We start from the raw sequence: 16,782 nt of genomic DNA, 5'->3' as shown, positions 1-16,782 counted from the left end.
TAGCTGTGAATGAGTCAACAAATTGCAAGCCGTTTGGAGTATTGCCCATAAGAACAGTTAGTTGTAAATGTTCTTAGATAAGCCACTGAAAATACAATGAAATAAGGCATATTATTTTTTCAAGGATAGAACATATTTTTCATTAAAATGTGTAATCTTAAAGTATTATCGGCCATATTTCAACACTTTATTTTGCATTATCTAATATAAGTGTTTATTTGAAAATCCAGCAAAATATTTTAATTATTTGCATTTTAATTTAAAAGTGTAGATAAAGATTACAGTTACATACTATGCACTTCTTTTCCAACCTTTTTCCAGTGTACCTTTAACATACAATAACTTCTCTCAGGCAGGCATTTCATAACTTTCCTTTCTCTAACATGCCACGCACATACATACACTCCTTCTCTCTCTCTCTCTCTCTCTCTCTCTGTGTGTGTGTGTGTGTGTGTGTGTGTGTGTAACTCTCTCTCTGAGGATTATCTTGCTTCTTATTTAACTGAGAAAGTAAAAGCTAACAGAAGTGAACTTTCGTATTCTTCCGTTATATTATGTAATAACCTACCTACATCTGTACCCATAATCTCTGCTTTCCCTCCTCTCAGTCTTACTGCTCCTTAGTGCAATAGCCAACATCCATGTCATCATGTCATCAGTGTCTTTGATTTAACAATGATCCACTCTTTCATTCATTATCAATAGTTCTCAATAAGAATAAGAACATGTTGTAATATAAAAAATCCTTCCTAGATTGCTCTCATCGCCCATTCCAACACAATCTCATCATCCGTTTTTTAGAGTAAAACTGTACAAAATATCTGCCTACATGTTTTCTGTCTTGAGCACATTCCTCTCTGCTTTTGCCTTCATCACTCTTTTGAAATTTTTCTTACTGGGATCACCAGTAACATATTAGGACAACTAAGAGTCAGTTCTTGGTCTTTATTTTACTCAACTTTTCAGCAGAATTTTATATAATTGACTTTCCCTTTCATCTTTAAATACTTTACATACTGTGGTGTCTGGGACATAACAATTTCTTGGTTTTCCTTTTTCCTCACTTTTCTGTTTTGACCTGCAAATAGATATTGGAATAAATTTTGGAGAGACCTTCTATAGGTGACAACTTAAACTTTAGAAAAGATGAGATTCTTTAATGATTCTGCGTATGTGAAAAGAGGGTTCTAGAAATAAGTTCAGTAATAAAATAAAATTTAAACAATTTGAGATATGGACTGAAGATTTGCATTGGATCTTAAAATTAGATCATTAATTGAGAACTTGGGGAACCCTGATACAGAAGATTGATTATTATGGAATTTAGGGTGCTGAGGGAGAAACTTCAATCAGTAGGCTGTCTAATAGTTCCAAACATTAATGTGCATATGAATTACCATAGGACATAGTTAAAATAAAGATTTTGATTCCATGGGTCTGTATGTGCCTCCAGAATGAACATTTCTGAGAAGCTCCCAGGTGATGATGATGCTGTGCCTATGAGTAGCAACTATGAGTAGCAAGAGTCTAGATCTCTTTCAGGAAGTTTTGTCATTAAAATAAAATAGAGAGGAAGCCAGAGGGTCTTAGAGACATGTAGACATGTATAACTATTTTTAATGAGAAGTGGGTGGAACATTTTTTTAATCAATGTAGGATGACTTTTGTGGAAAATGGAAGATATGAAGATACAGGACAGAAAAAGGAGTGGGGGTATGTAACTCAGAGCTTGATGAGAGAACCAGTAGATTTTATATACATATATAGGAGAAGGTATATATTTACATGTAATAATGATATTTTATAATTATATAAATTATATTTATAAATTATTTAGTGTATTATATATTATTTAATATAATTATATATCTATATAATATAATGTACAATATATGTTTTGTAGTATAATACATGATATATTAATTTTGTATATTAAATATATATATATATATATATTTAAAGAGATTTGTTACTACAAATTAGCTTACATGGTTGTGGCAACAGGCTAGGCAAATTTGAAATCTATAGAGCAAGCTATGAATAAGGAAGAGTAGGAGGGAAACTCTTGGGAAGGGGTTATGCTATAGTCCAGAGACAGAATTTTCTCTTTAGAAAAACTTCAGTTCTGCTCTTACATCATTTCAAATGATTGGATTAGTCTCACTCAGATTATCCAGTATAATCTACTTTGCTTAGAGTCAGCTAATTGTAAATGCTAATCACATCTACAAAATACCTGCACAGCAATACCTAGGTTTGTGTTTGAGTGCATGCCTGTTGGTTCTAATGTGTTTTGTGTGTGTGTGTGTGTGTGTGTGTGTGTGTGTGTGAGACATAAATGAAAGTTACCTGCTGAGCATAAAGTATGTGAAAATGGAGAAAGAAACTTAGAGGGAAATATTTGTCTTATGTATAGAATCTAATTTTTGAAATTAAAATAACTAGTTGGCAGACACTTCTCCAGTGCCATTGGAAAACAACATGCACTGATTAGAATGTTGCTGGCCAAATATTCTCCTGTTTTTAAATTTCCCAATCTTCTCTTTATTATGCTATCCAGAAAAATATACTTTGGGATTGGTGTTATCTATATTTTGCTTGATCTCATGTAAAGATATTTTAGTTTTTAAAAGTAGTTTGAACAAAATAAAATTCAGGTGGTTGAAATAGATAATGAAGTATTAAACACTCTTCTAGTTATTGTTTGTTTGTTTGTTTTCCTTTATGGAGATGCTTAAAAATAAGTAGCATACAATTTCAGATTTATAATGTTATTACGCTCCTAGAGGAAAAGTTTCCATTCTGAGCTGAAATTTTTCAAATGGTTAAAGATTGGTTTATAATCCCTTTATGCAGCAATATTGGTAATTCTTTTGAGTGTATTTTTGATATGTCATAGTCTGCAAAACAAAACTTTCACTGGAAATATTTATTCTTTATGGTCTTTGTTCTTTGCTAATAAATGGAAATTCTCTAATAGACTCTTTTAAAAATAAGTAATGTATTTTAAAAGACAAGTATGATCTATGTTGAGTGTCCAAATCTTTGCTTAAAATGTTAATTTAAAAATTAATTTGTTAACTAGCAAGAAGAATATCCATTTAAACATTCTACTTCACTTTGAAGATTTTTGAAGAGCACTCAAATAGATATACAAAATTACAATAACAATTAGTTGATCCAGAATGCAGATCTATATAGTGTTTGGCTTGGTAGCTATCCTAGCAATTAAAATATTTTCCAGTATTTTCAAATTGTAACACTGTTACTGGATTATCTTAGTTTGAATACATCTGAATAATAGTCTTCTAATAGCCAGTATCAAATTATTAAAGATTGTGCTAAAAATAATTATTCATCAAGCATTGTGAAGTATCAATCATTATGAAGAATATAATTAAATATATTTGAAAGAGACGTGTCTATAATATTTTAGAATATAAAGATCTTTTGTTATTAAGTTATCTAAGATAGAAAACCAAATACAACATATATTTTCTCTTATAGATAACCTGATTAAGACAATATAGCTGACATTTATTTATAATAAAATCATCTTTCTTTCTTAGAAATTCTAATATATCAAGGATAATTTCAATGAACAGTTACAGCCAAATTTCTTGAACGTTTTTTAATAAGAAACCAGAAATTCAATAAAAAGCAAGCTAATACTACAGATAAAATAAATGAATGCTTTTAATGTTTGTAGAGGACTGTAATCAATAGATGAAATAATATATTTCTAAAATGTTCTCTAACTTCTGGTTATAGCATATCTCTCTTGCTAAAATTTACTTCCTAATTAGATAGTTTCTTTCTGCATTCTTCCTCATACTTCTATCTCTGTGACTTTCACTTCCAATTAATTCCCCCAAATGTTGCCAGTTATATTTCCAAAACTTAGATGTTATCAAAATTCACCTAGCTGTAAATATTCAGTAGCAATATATGTGAAAAGATAATGGTTTAATCACCAAGGTCAAAAACAAATAGCAAAATGTCAAGTATCAAAATATTTTAAAGCTATAAAATCATCTTAGATTTATTTAATTAATTACTATATAAAACGTGACATAAATAAGCATTTTATTCTAAAAGAGACTTAGTCAAAAGAAAAATATATAACAAATTAACTAGATAATAATAACTGTAAAACATATTTAGCTACATTTAAATTTACTATAATTTAAAGTTATATTTACTACATTCTAGGAATAATTCTAGGTTCTTTTAAATGCATTAACTCATTTCATCTTTGCAACAACCTATTCTAGTAAACAGTATGTCTATCACAAGTATATAGATGAGGACACAGAGACAAAGGTTTACGAAGTTACCGGACTTCATCCAAAAGTAAGTGGTCTGGACAGTTTGGCTCTAGAATCTTGTTCTATTGGAATATGAATAAGGGTTTCAATTCAATGAAACCATTATATCTTATTGTTACTAGTAAGATAAATGAGCAGTAATATTCTGAAAATTCAATCAGGAAAACAAAATAAAAGAAACAGATATGGAAAACATAGATGAAAATATATATTAAGATATAAGAACATTTGATAGACCCAGATATTAGAACATCATTAATTCATGACTAAATAAGAGAAAGTGATTTCCAAATACAGGAAGACCAAGTTAAATGAAGTGCTATTGTAAAAAACAGAAGAACACAAAAAACAAAAACTACAACATGCAGGGTGCAATTTTCAGAAGTGGTTAAAAAGGTGAGAGAGATTGTCCACAGAATTTCAGTTAAAACTACTAAATATAGGGGAGTATTCTTATATAATTTTTAAAAATCTAACAGAAAGAAAAAGAAATGTGGAGGCTTCCAATCCAAGAGGAAAGAACATGACATAACCAAGTTTCCATTAAAAAAAATTACTGAGTTATAATTGTACAAAAGTCATGAAAGTTGTATGTGAAGTCGTACAAAAGTTGAGTTATGGAGAGTTATGGAGAATGGTTAGGAGGCCATTTAGAAGTAGAGGTAAGGAAGTCCTAAAATAAGGCAGAAAAATAAGTTATAATTTTAAGATAGCTGTGTAATCCAGGACAATCTTTTTCTATCAAGTTGGCATTCCTATATAATTCCTTCAACTTTGCCAGAGGCCTAGGAAAGTTACTCAAAAGGAAGGACCTCTGAAGACAAAGGATTGTCAAACAGAGATATTTAAAATATGCAAATACCATTGAGTTTAAGTGCTTTGAAAAGCAACACAAAAATGGGAAGAATTATAGCTCCAGAGTCTGATTCAGCCTTTTTTAATGCTTATCCTAAGCGACATTATATCCAGAATGTCAGTTGTTACATGGAAAATAAAAATCTTGTTGCCTCAATATTTGGGGAAATGTTGCCCACCCCCCATCCCCTGAAACACAAACAGGTTCAGAACTGCTCATAGGCTAAAGTGTTTTGTGAACCTCCAAGTAGAAAACCTTACTATAAATGTTTCTCATAATCATCTGCTCTTCTTGATTTTTTTTCCTGAGTTAATCCAGGCCTGGTTCTTTTTGGACTGCAACAGAAAAAGAGTGTAATTGTGGGAAACAAAATAAACCAAAAATAAAAAGAAGAAAGCTGAGCACACAGAAAAAAAGTGCCTTGGAATCTCATAATGATCTGAAAATTGAAGAATATGGGAGAAAGTATAGGACTAAACTACAGAGTTTGGTATCTCCCTTAAGGAAGTTCAAAGCTACTGTTGTTGGTTAGAAAGATCTGTAGGTATATAGGTGGAATGATTACATCACCATACCTTATCTTCCAAATCTATACAGTAAATGAAAAAAGTGGAGCAATAGTTGTTGAGCCTGTCAAAAATATGCAAAGGTGCTTAGTGCTCTCTATCAAATGAGACAGATACATGTGTGTGTATATATTTAATATATATATATATATTTAAATCTATAACTCTATGACTATCTGTCTATAAAGAGGCTGAAATTCTACTCTAATTAGCACTGCCATGTATTCACATATCTCATACTTTATAGATGTCCTCATTTTTAATTTATTCTTAACTAGAAGACCATTTCAAATACATTACTATAACTTTGGAAATGATTTTAATGCACATCTTCAAATAATTCTCATTTTTATAGTTGTTATTTTTATTTATTTGAATTTGTATTGATACCTCACAGTGATTACACTTTTGAATTCCTATAAATCTAATAACATCTAACAAACAGGTGAACAGTCAGTGAATAAATTTAAACTGTTTTCGAATAATTCCTGAAGAATTTCCATAGTTCTCAGTAGTAAAATAATAAATAGTAGAGGATTAATATGTAGAACTGCTCAATGAGATACACTTTGGGTATGCTTAGCTCCTGAAAACAATTTCTAAAATGGGTTCAGAATTTTAACCAAAATGAACCTCCATACCTCTCCTGTCACCAAACCCTCACCCCTTGCCCCTGTACACTATTCGTTTTCTATTGCTTCCTAATAAATTAGCACTAACTTAGAGCCTGAAACAACACCTGTTTATAATCTTGTGGTTTTCGTATGTTAGAAGTCCAGGCACAACTGAACAGAGTTCTTTGCATCAGGTCTTACAAACTTGAAATCAAGGTGTCAACTGACCTGCCCTTTCTGGAGCCCAGGGTCCTTTTTCAAGCTCATGTAGTTATTGACAGAATTTACTCCTTGCTGCTGTAAAACTGAGGCCCTGTTTTCTTTTTGACTGTCATCCAGAGACTGATCTTAACCTGTGTGCTTCTCCCCTCAGCGACTTGCCAGGTGGCCCCCTCCACAGGCCCTCTCACACTTCCAATCTCTGACTTTTCCAACCTTCTTTTTAAAAAGGCACACCTGCTTAGTCCAGGTATCCTCAGGCAATCTTCCTTTTGATTAATTCAAAGTTGACTGATTAGAATCTAATCAAGTGAATGATAGCCCATCTTATTTATTACACCTGGGCACTGGAGTCTCGGGCGCTGTCTTAGACCTTGCTTACCACAGTAGAAATACCTTTGCTATTTTGTTTGTACCTTTATCGTTGCCATGTTTGTGCCATTATATACTGCAGGTTTGAGGTAATATTAACTTCAGCAACGATAACATATTAAAATAATTGTTTTGATTACATTAAACTGTTAATTTCTTTTGCGGTGTTGATTTGTATAAACTCTCAAAAACATCACAAGATGAATGTATTTAAAGCAGAGCCATTACCTGAGTTTCTTTGAAGTGTCTTAATGTTTCTCACAGGTGATTACTTTAAAAGTCACCAGTTTTAATCATATTGTAAGAATGCTCTTAACCTTTGCAACACTAGACGTTGATGTTTTTGTCTACAATATATTCATATTCCTTTCTTAAAGGGATACTAACGACAAGCTGATATTCTTTTGTACATTCATAATATGGTCAAAACCAATAATTGTCTTTTTAAGGGTCATCGTTTTCTTTTTAAAGTCCGATGAACAAAAATATCTTAAAGGGTTATGACAAATGAGTCAGATTCCCTCATTACATCCTTCTCTGGGTTTCTAGAGAATTTTATATGTCAAAACAGATGGCATTTGGCAAGCAAGTGCCTGAAACTTAGATGTGTTCACCAGAGGTTATCTTGGAAATATTTCTGTGAGTGCAGAGGTAAAGTCGCTTGTTCTTGACAGCTTTTCCACCACGAGACCATGTTAGGCAGCAAGTCGTACATAAAGGGTACTAATGAGGTTAATAACAAGAATGTTTACAAACTTCCCACTAAGGAATATACCTAGAAAAATAAGAAAGGCAGTGTACCTGGAATTTCAAAAGACTGAAAGGAGAATTAGTTACCATGTTTTGAATTGCAAGCAATTATTTTAAAGTAATCCATTTGTTCCTATCTGATTTTCCTTTAAATCCATATACCTTCTGCTTTTACCCTCTAGAATTGTTATTTACCCTCATATACTTTTGCAAAATCTGCATTGGCCCAAAGTGACATTTAATGAAAATGAAAATACTCATAAGGATTTTCTGTTGGACCATGCCTAAGTCACTCAATATAGGTCTATTCTCAAAATACAAAATACTGTATGTTGATGAGAAGAGCAGTACTGAAGAGTATATTAATTCTGACATTCAGTAGTAGAAAAAAATTTTGTAAGACAAACTAAAGAGTAATGATAATTTTAATATGTTTACAGTACTTAATTTACGTAGAATACTCCCAAGCATAATTTAAATAATCTCATATAATTCTCTAGGTCCCTTTCAAATTCAGAGATTCAAATAATGGAAATTATAGTACAATTTGTAATTTCAATGATTCATGACATTTAGACACATTTTTTGATCTCCAAACAAAAGTGCATCTGTATAAAAAACCAGAACATTTCTTTGACCAGATGCTCATTAATACTACTGATGTTCGGGCTTCCCTGGTGGCGCAGTGGTTGAGAGTCCGCCTGCCGATGCAGGGGTCACGGGTTTGTGCCTCGGTCCGGGAAGATCCCACATGCCGCGGAGCGGCTGGGCCCGTGAGCCATGGCCGCTGAGCCTGCGCGTCCGGAGCCTGTGCTCCGCAACGGGAGAGGCCACAACAGTGAGAGGCCCGCGTACCGCAAAAAAAAAAAAAAAAAAAAAATACTACTGATGTTGAAAAGTACAGGTCAAACAGAAAATTAATCTTAATAATACTTTAATTCTAATTAATTAATAACCTCAGTGATTTGTTTAGCCATAAGGTGTATGTTTTCTTTAAGAAGGATTCTAGAAGTAACGTAAAAATGTTAAAATCTGATATTTCCAAGAATAGTTACATATATCTATGTCTTTGTATCTGTATCTTATATAACTAATTATATGTTAATTTTATTTATGATATTGTTATACTGAATTAGATGGCAGTTTAAAGAAAGAACAATATTTAAGAATCATACTACTCTTTTACAAAAATTATTTGTCATATGGCATCAATATTCTTTGCAAAATTCCTAGCATGAGGGACAAGATACCAATAAGTCAAACTTACAGAATTTACTGTTAGTTTTTGAGAGAATGTTTTTGTTCCAGTTCTCAGCTAATGATATGCATTTGATACCATGAGGTTTCTACATGGCAGGTCAAGAGAGATGGTTGAACAAATCCAGTCCTTATCATGCTCTGAACACATAGCATCTGACATAGAATGCTAAGGACTATTTCCTGAATGTAAATTGCTTCTAAATGTAGAAAAGTACTATTTTTTCCTAGATGAACAACTTTTCATTTCCAGACTTTGGCTAACTGGGCTTCTGTTATCACGTATAGTTTTTCAAATAGAGTATAAAAATCATAATTTAAATTTCTAACAAAATCTGGAAATTGGAAGATTCAAAGTTAAGGACATAAATATTGACTAATACAAAGTCCATTTTATTGAAAATGTAAGTAAATATTAGAAAAATAAATTTAAGTGGAAAGTCTGTAGAAAATTCTGCTGTCATTAATAACAGATACTGTTTATGTAGCATTTACTCTTTGCCAGTCTCCAAGTATTTAACACAGATTAACTCAAGAATCCTTTGCAAGTCTATGAAATAAACACTGTGATATACTCATTTTATAGATGAAGGGATTGAGACACAAAGAGGTAAAGTAATTCAGGTAAAGGCAAAGCTAGATTTCAGTCACTCTACAGTCTCTTAGATATTATCATAAGAATTGCTATTATTGTTTAGTATTATCATCATCATCATCATCATTATCATTATTTTGCCTTAAGACAGCAAAAGAAATATCTCATTTGTAACAGGAAGGATTTTTTTTTTTTTTCCCCCAAATATGGGTTGCTTCTGGGTAAAGGGATCAAAGATCAGGGACAGTTTTGCAGATGTTGCTTTACTGTCAATCAGAGCAGGATCCAGTTTAAGCAATGTAATTTATTGTGTTACATATTTTTAAAAGTCCACTGGTACAATAAAAATAAACATTTTTTTTTTCCTTTGGAGACTTGCATAGCTCTTTGTACAACAGCTGCTTAAGGAACAGATCAGTCTTCAAGCCACTTAGAATATTACAAGACACTTCATAAATTTGTTCCAGCCATTTCTCACAACATGCCTTCATATATGCACTGATCTCCAGGTCTATTAACTATTTAATATCTAGCAAATGTGCAAACATACTCTTGTGCTCCTCCTCCGGTCTACGTGAGATGGTGCCTGTTCTTGGGAAGGTTCTTCCAACATTTCTGTGTTTTAGAACTTTTCTATAACATATGAGATCATAGAGGTGTCCTTCTGTCTCTAACTTGGTGGTGCCATTTTTCATATGGCATTACCATTAATTCAACTGATATTCATTGTGTCATTAACCTAGTCTGGGTGCTGGAGGTAAAGTTAAAAGAAATAAATCCATTTCTTAAAGAAACTTAAAATCTAATAGGGCAAATAAGGAAGTAAGCAGACCATTTCAGGTTAAATGAATAGTCTAGTTAACTTGACATTTATATGATTCACAGGGTGATGGATCCATTAAGCTGTCAAAGATTGATTAGTAACGTAGTAAATCACCCAACTAACTCCTTTTATTCAGACTACTACTCTGGTGTCATGATACAGTTTTCTCTGATGTACATTAATCAGTCCCCTAATTAAAGCTGACCTTTTATTTAGTCTTTAATATATGAAGCTAATGTACCGATTTAATAACAGCAGAGTTAGGAGAACTTACCCAGCAGGTGTGGGCCAAGTACAGAGGTAAAGTGAAGTCATTTAACTTGGTATTTGTCAAAAATAAGATGATATTCTATTATTCCTCAAATTATTCAGGACCTGGATGAGGAAGAGGGATGTTAAGAGGTCCTAACACTAAAGAAAGAGAAATTAAAATGAGCTGCTTGTTTTTGTAGGTGGTCATGCTGATAAAGTTTTTAGAGGAAAAATAAATGTGTAGATAGGGTTTTAATGAGGTTGGCTATTTGACCCTGAAACTTGGACTTCTGTAGGACAGTGAGGCCTTTTCACCTTGGTAGAGTGTAAAGATCAGGTTGACTGGGTTTTTACAATTGAATTGAGGCATAGGTAAGAGATTTTAAACCTTAGGGTACCTAGTATATTGACCTTGGCTTTATCCACAGCTGAGTGGTGGTTTTTGTAGAGCAGTGGTTCCCTAGATTAGCAGCATTAGTATCACCTGGACATTCTCAATTTTTTGGTTTCAATTAGGGTCACCTGGGGGCAGCCCATACAGACTTGTTGAGGGTAGGCCCCAGGTGTCAGTAGTGTCCTAAAACTCAAGGGGTGATTCCAAGGTGCAGACAAGATTGGGAACCTTTAAGCAAAGATGAGGACCTCTGGCAATTTGCAAACATTGGCAGCCTCAGCAAAATCAAAGATGCCTGTGTGTGGGCAGCAGCATCAAGAAGCATAAATGAAGGCAAGAAGAACATGTCAGTTACAAGCTGTTGGGTTCTAAGTGCAATAGACTGGATGTTTCTGTCCTCCTCCAAGTCATATGTTGAAATCCTAATCCCCAGTGTAATGGTATTTGGAGGTGGGGCCATTGGGAGGTAATTAGTTTAGGAAGGTGGAGCCCTCTTGAATGGGATTAGCTCCCTTATAAAAAGGGCCCCAGGGAGCTCTCTTGCTTTCTTTCCACTGTGAGGGATTTGTGGAGACATTGACAATCTGCAACCTGGAGGAGGACTCTCACCAGAACCTGACTGTGCTGACACTAATCTCAGACTTTGACCCTCCAGAATTGTAAGAAATACATTCTTGTTGTTTATAGCCAGTTTACAGTAGTTTGTTGTAGTCCAATTGAGACAGTTAAATAGGGACTGCTGGGGCATATATTCAGTACAGGCAGCATATTAAGTTTAGCAAATAAACATACAATATGCCATTTACTTTTGAATACTAGTTAAAGATAAATACTATTTTAGTATAGGTAAATAAGTATGTGTCCCAAATATTGCATGGGACTTATACTAAAAAAGTATTTGTCTGAATTTCAAATTTAACCAGGCCTCCTGTTTTTTATCTAACAACCCTATATTAGTGTGATACAATAGGCGTTTTAGGCCTATGTTTGTAAAATTACATCAGCTGTTCCAAATTATTTTCTGTATTAAGGGCCAAGGGGGGATTGAAGGAAATTGTTTAATACGTGTAGCTTGTCTATGAAATTAGGTCCTTGAAAATATTCAAAGAATTGCTCAGTGAGCTTAAGGCAGGCGGGTTTGTAGATACTGCTTGGTCCTGAAGAAAATATATTTAAGAAATTTGTGGAATTCTAAAAGTGTTTTGCCTAGCACATGACTGAGGTGTAGATCCACACTAGGCCTCTAGTGACAAATATAGCATTAGAAATTTTAATTCAAGAATCTGAGTGATTTTCCAGCTGAAGTGAATATGGAATGGTAAGCATAACTTACAAAATGCAAAATCATGACATTCATACAAGTATAAAGTGAATGTATTTCAGTCATGTAACTTAACTCATTAATGAGGAAAACATTAAGATATTAAAACTAACTCAAAATATGAACACACTCACACACATATATAAAGAACGCTGAAATAAATTTGCTAAAGATGCAAAGCTAGTAAATATCATATACATAGGGCAATAAAATTTAATATTTGGGCTCATATTTTCTACAGGGCAAAAATCAATTTTATTTCTGTAAACAAAATTTATATTTACATTATTATCAATTTTTCACCACTTAACTTCTACGCCTAAGAGTTGTGAAACAGAATAATCAATAGAAAGACAATAAAAGTACAAAACCCTATACAATCAGATAATCCTCAGAGGCGCACTAATCAGTACCCAACAGTGACTGAAAAGATACCCAGTAATATCTTTGGTCAAGTTCCAAGTCTTTGAAAAACTCTCCTGACAATGGTAAGGCAAAAACTTTCCTGAGCAGGCATATTCCTCAGACCCTGGGACTTTGAAAATGCCCTTCTCACAAAGTTAAGGATGCTCTGTCACCAGATAGAGTCCTCATTCAACCCTCATTACCTCCAATTTTAGTCTGAAATGATTGCATCTCTCAGTGTTATAATTGTTCCTTTTTCTTCTCTGCCTTCTTGCACTATAATTTTTGGTTTTGCTTTATTTTCCCCTATGTGGACTATGATATTTTCAAGCTCTTTACTCAGATTTGCAATAGATGTAACTGCCTTTATTTTTCAATATTTCAACCTTATCTCTATCTTGATTTTATTTTGTATAGTAGTGGGAACAATCTATGAAATCTGAAGAAATTTCTGCAATTCAATCATTAAGTTACATTTTTACTGTATTTTCTGCCATCAGTCAGTACTCTACTCTCCAAACCCTACATCTAAATTATATCTAATGTATTAGCATGGCTTTGGGGAAAGACATTTGTGTGTGTTCAACATGCATCTCCATTGAGATATACTTTAAACCTCATTGAACATGACCATTCCTGCACACTGGAATTTCTGAGGCATGACCTTTCCCAAATGGTTTCCAACCAAACAATCTGTGACTTATTTATTGATGTTATCACTTTGTCAAAGCTTCAAGCTCTTTCTACGTTAGCCTGGTCTTAGTATTATATTTATGTCAGATTTTTGACCACATAAGTAGAGTTTGGGAGCAAACTCCCAGCAAACTTTTGGGAGTTCTAAGGAATTCTATAAGGCTGCCTGTAATGCATCAACCTAGGCATACCAAATCTCAAAGTCTAGTCTCCTTTGCCATGGAAAAAAAGAATTTTGGGAGCTTGTGCCTACCATGGACTTACAGTGGAAGTAGTGCATAGCTTCTCTCTGGTTTAGAACCCTGACCCATCAGAAGGGTCTTTCTCCACCCCCATGCCACTGCACTATGCTCAGCTAGTGACAGAAGTAGAATATATATCCACAGCAGCACCTCACTCTTTGTTGATTTCCCTTTAGACATTCCTTCTTATGCTAAGCAATGGTATCTTCCTCTGGTCTGGGCAAATGGGAAAACTCTCCCTTTGTGATATATATTGGAGTCTTTCAAGAGCCTTCTTTTGTAAAAACAAAGTCCTGGATTTTGTAAAGCAAAAAACTTTGTCATGGGACTATATTCCTCAATGTCAATTTGAAAGTCAGAAACTGAAAATTGCTTTTTTTCCACCTCCATGTCTCTGCAATAACCATTGTAGTACATTCTAGATGGTAAGCCTTGGGTTTCCTAGCTACCTCTCCTAGGGAGAAGTACAGAGAAAAAATTGCAACCGTGTGAAAATACGCATGGGGGAGATAAATTAGGGAGGTAGCCTATTTTGTTTTCTGAACATGTAATCAAGAAAGTCTAAACCCTGTAGTGAATGCTGTGATGCACTCTCCCCCTCCCCCAGATTCCAAATTTAGGACCAAGGCATTCCTTCCCCTGGTTGCCTGGAGAGTTGCTCGCCAAAGCTTTCTCTCAGCTTAAAAAGCCACATCATCTAAGGTTAGACCAGCCCCCAGGAGTAGTCTGTATTTAAGGACAAGTAGGAGAACAAAGGCCCAGCCCTTTGCCTCAATAAAGCACTTCTGAAGGACCATTCCAACTCCAGAGCTTCCTCAGGGAGCTGCTGAGGTCTTTGTTACAAATGCATTTGTACTTCATCCTTTCCCTCTGATGACACTGATTCCCTCACTTCTTTCGTGTTATTCTGAAGAGCACTCCCCAATAAACCTTCTGCATGTGCATCTCTATTTTGGGGAAATATGTCTAAAAACTCCCTAAATTAAAAATTATATACTTGTATGTATAATCTTCTAGCTGACCAATAATTATTTGTCATAAAAGAATGGATCAAGAGACAATAGTCCACAGTTAAAAAACTCCTCCTCTTCCTTGCTTCCACCCAACCTTCTTTTCTTTATTCCTTCTGCCTTAACTGTTCTTGGACACTCTAATGTATAAGTCTGATCTGCCTCAGAGAAGAGGAGTTTGAATGGGCCCGAGAGCCCCATTTTATTTGTTTCCTCTTTTACCTTCCAAGGACAACTTTACAGAACTCCAAGGAATCCCAAGGCTTTAGGAAACACCTTTACAATATCCCCTGATTCAGCTACTTTAGGAAACAGAGATCTTGCCATCCTCCCAGAGCAATGGTTCAGATATTAAATTGTTATATCCACATATGCATGTTGTTTCAACACAGTTTTAAGCACATGTTTTTATTTTAATAAATGTTTATTAACTTAGTGAATTTATAATGTTTTCCAATCACTTTAATTTTATTTAAGTACCTCTCTAATCCTATTAGTAGTTATAAGATCAAAATAATTATAGAACATTGCTGTTAGAGCCAAAACATAATCCTGTGCATTTGGTTAAATGTAAATATTTTAATCAAACCCTTTTGAGAAAAGGAAAAAATGAGTTGATGTTGGAATGAATTACTATTATTTGTTGGCCATCTCTCTGGAATTAAGGGGGAAAAATCCCTAACCACCCAACAGACATATTTATGCAAAGATAAATGTGTTATACCCTGTTCTTAACTTTTCATTATTGTACAAAAAGGATTCTGGAGAGAATCTCGAATTCAAGAAGTCAGAAATGTTGACTGACTTTCTGGGGGTAGTTTGATTTTTATAATAAGAAATATGAATAAACTGAGATATTGATAATCATGTTATTAAGACACTCATATCTTGTCACAGTCTGTGGCTTCCACATTTAAACTGTGGTAGACACAATTGTTGGCTACTTAACAGCCATATACAAATCTTTCTTGCCAACAGAAACCCAGTCTGTTCACCACCATTCAGCTGAAACTGTCCTTCAGGAGAGAAGAGGACAGTGCCCTCCTGCCTAGCCCCATGGAAGGAATCTTGATGGGTTTAGGCCATACCTGTTAACCTCATTCTCATGGCCAATAATTAGTTAAGGCATAGGCATGTGATAAAATACTGGCCAAAAAGAAATGAGTGATAATTTGTTCTGGGTGGATTATGGGATATTTCTCTTCAAGCGTGAGCGCACGCATGCGCGCACACACACACACACACACACACACGTGCATGTGCAAACACAACCCTAGAATCTACTCTCTGGACATCTTGAATGAGGACATGATACTTAGAACTACTATGTCCATCTTGCAACAATAAAGGTAAAAGCCAGTGAAATTTTATAGAATTTGAAAGGTCTGATACCACTGAGCCACTAAAAACCCAACCCTGGCAATACTATCCCATGGAAAAAAGACTTAACTAATGAAAGCCATATTCATTTCTATAAACCCACCTTAGTTTGGTATTCTGTATCCAAAACCAAGAATATCCTAACATATATTTCACAAACATAGACGTTGAGGGCAATTTGAATCTCCTCTTTATATGATACCTGGATTTCTCCTACTGACTTAAGAATTCTTAATATATCCAGCCAACTTTGTACTTTTGTGAGCTTATCACATGTTCAGCAGACATTTGTGTACATATCATATGTATGTTACACCATTTAGTGCTGTTGCTCGTACAGTTGTAAGCCTCTGTAGCATTTTAAACAAGGGAATACGTTAGTGTCCTAAGGCTGCTGTAACAAATTACCATGAGCTAGGTGGCTTAAAATGACAGAAATATATTCCCTCACAACTCTGGAGGCTATAAGTCTGATATCAAGTTGTCAGCAGAGCCATACTCCCTATGAAGATGCTAGGAACATATCTTTCCTTGCGTCCTCCTAGGTTTTGGTGGCTGCTTGCAATCCTTGGCATTCCTTGGCTTGTAACTGTATTACTCCAATTTATGCCTTTGTCTTCACAAAGGCCATCTTTTCTCTGTGTCTCTGTGTCTGTAAGTAGCCCTCTCATTATAAGGATACAGGTCAGTGGCTCTATGGCCCAC

The sequence above is a fragment of the Delphinus delphis genome, chromosome 5, assembly GCF_949987515.2.
Source record: "Delphinus delphis chromosome 5, mDelDel1.2, whole genome shotgun sequence".
NCBI lineage: Eukaryota > Metazoa > Chordata > Mammalia > Artiodactyla > Delphinidae > Delphinus > Delphinus delphis.
This window is presented reverse-complemented; position numbering follows the sequence as displayed.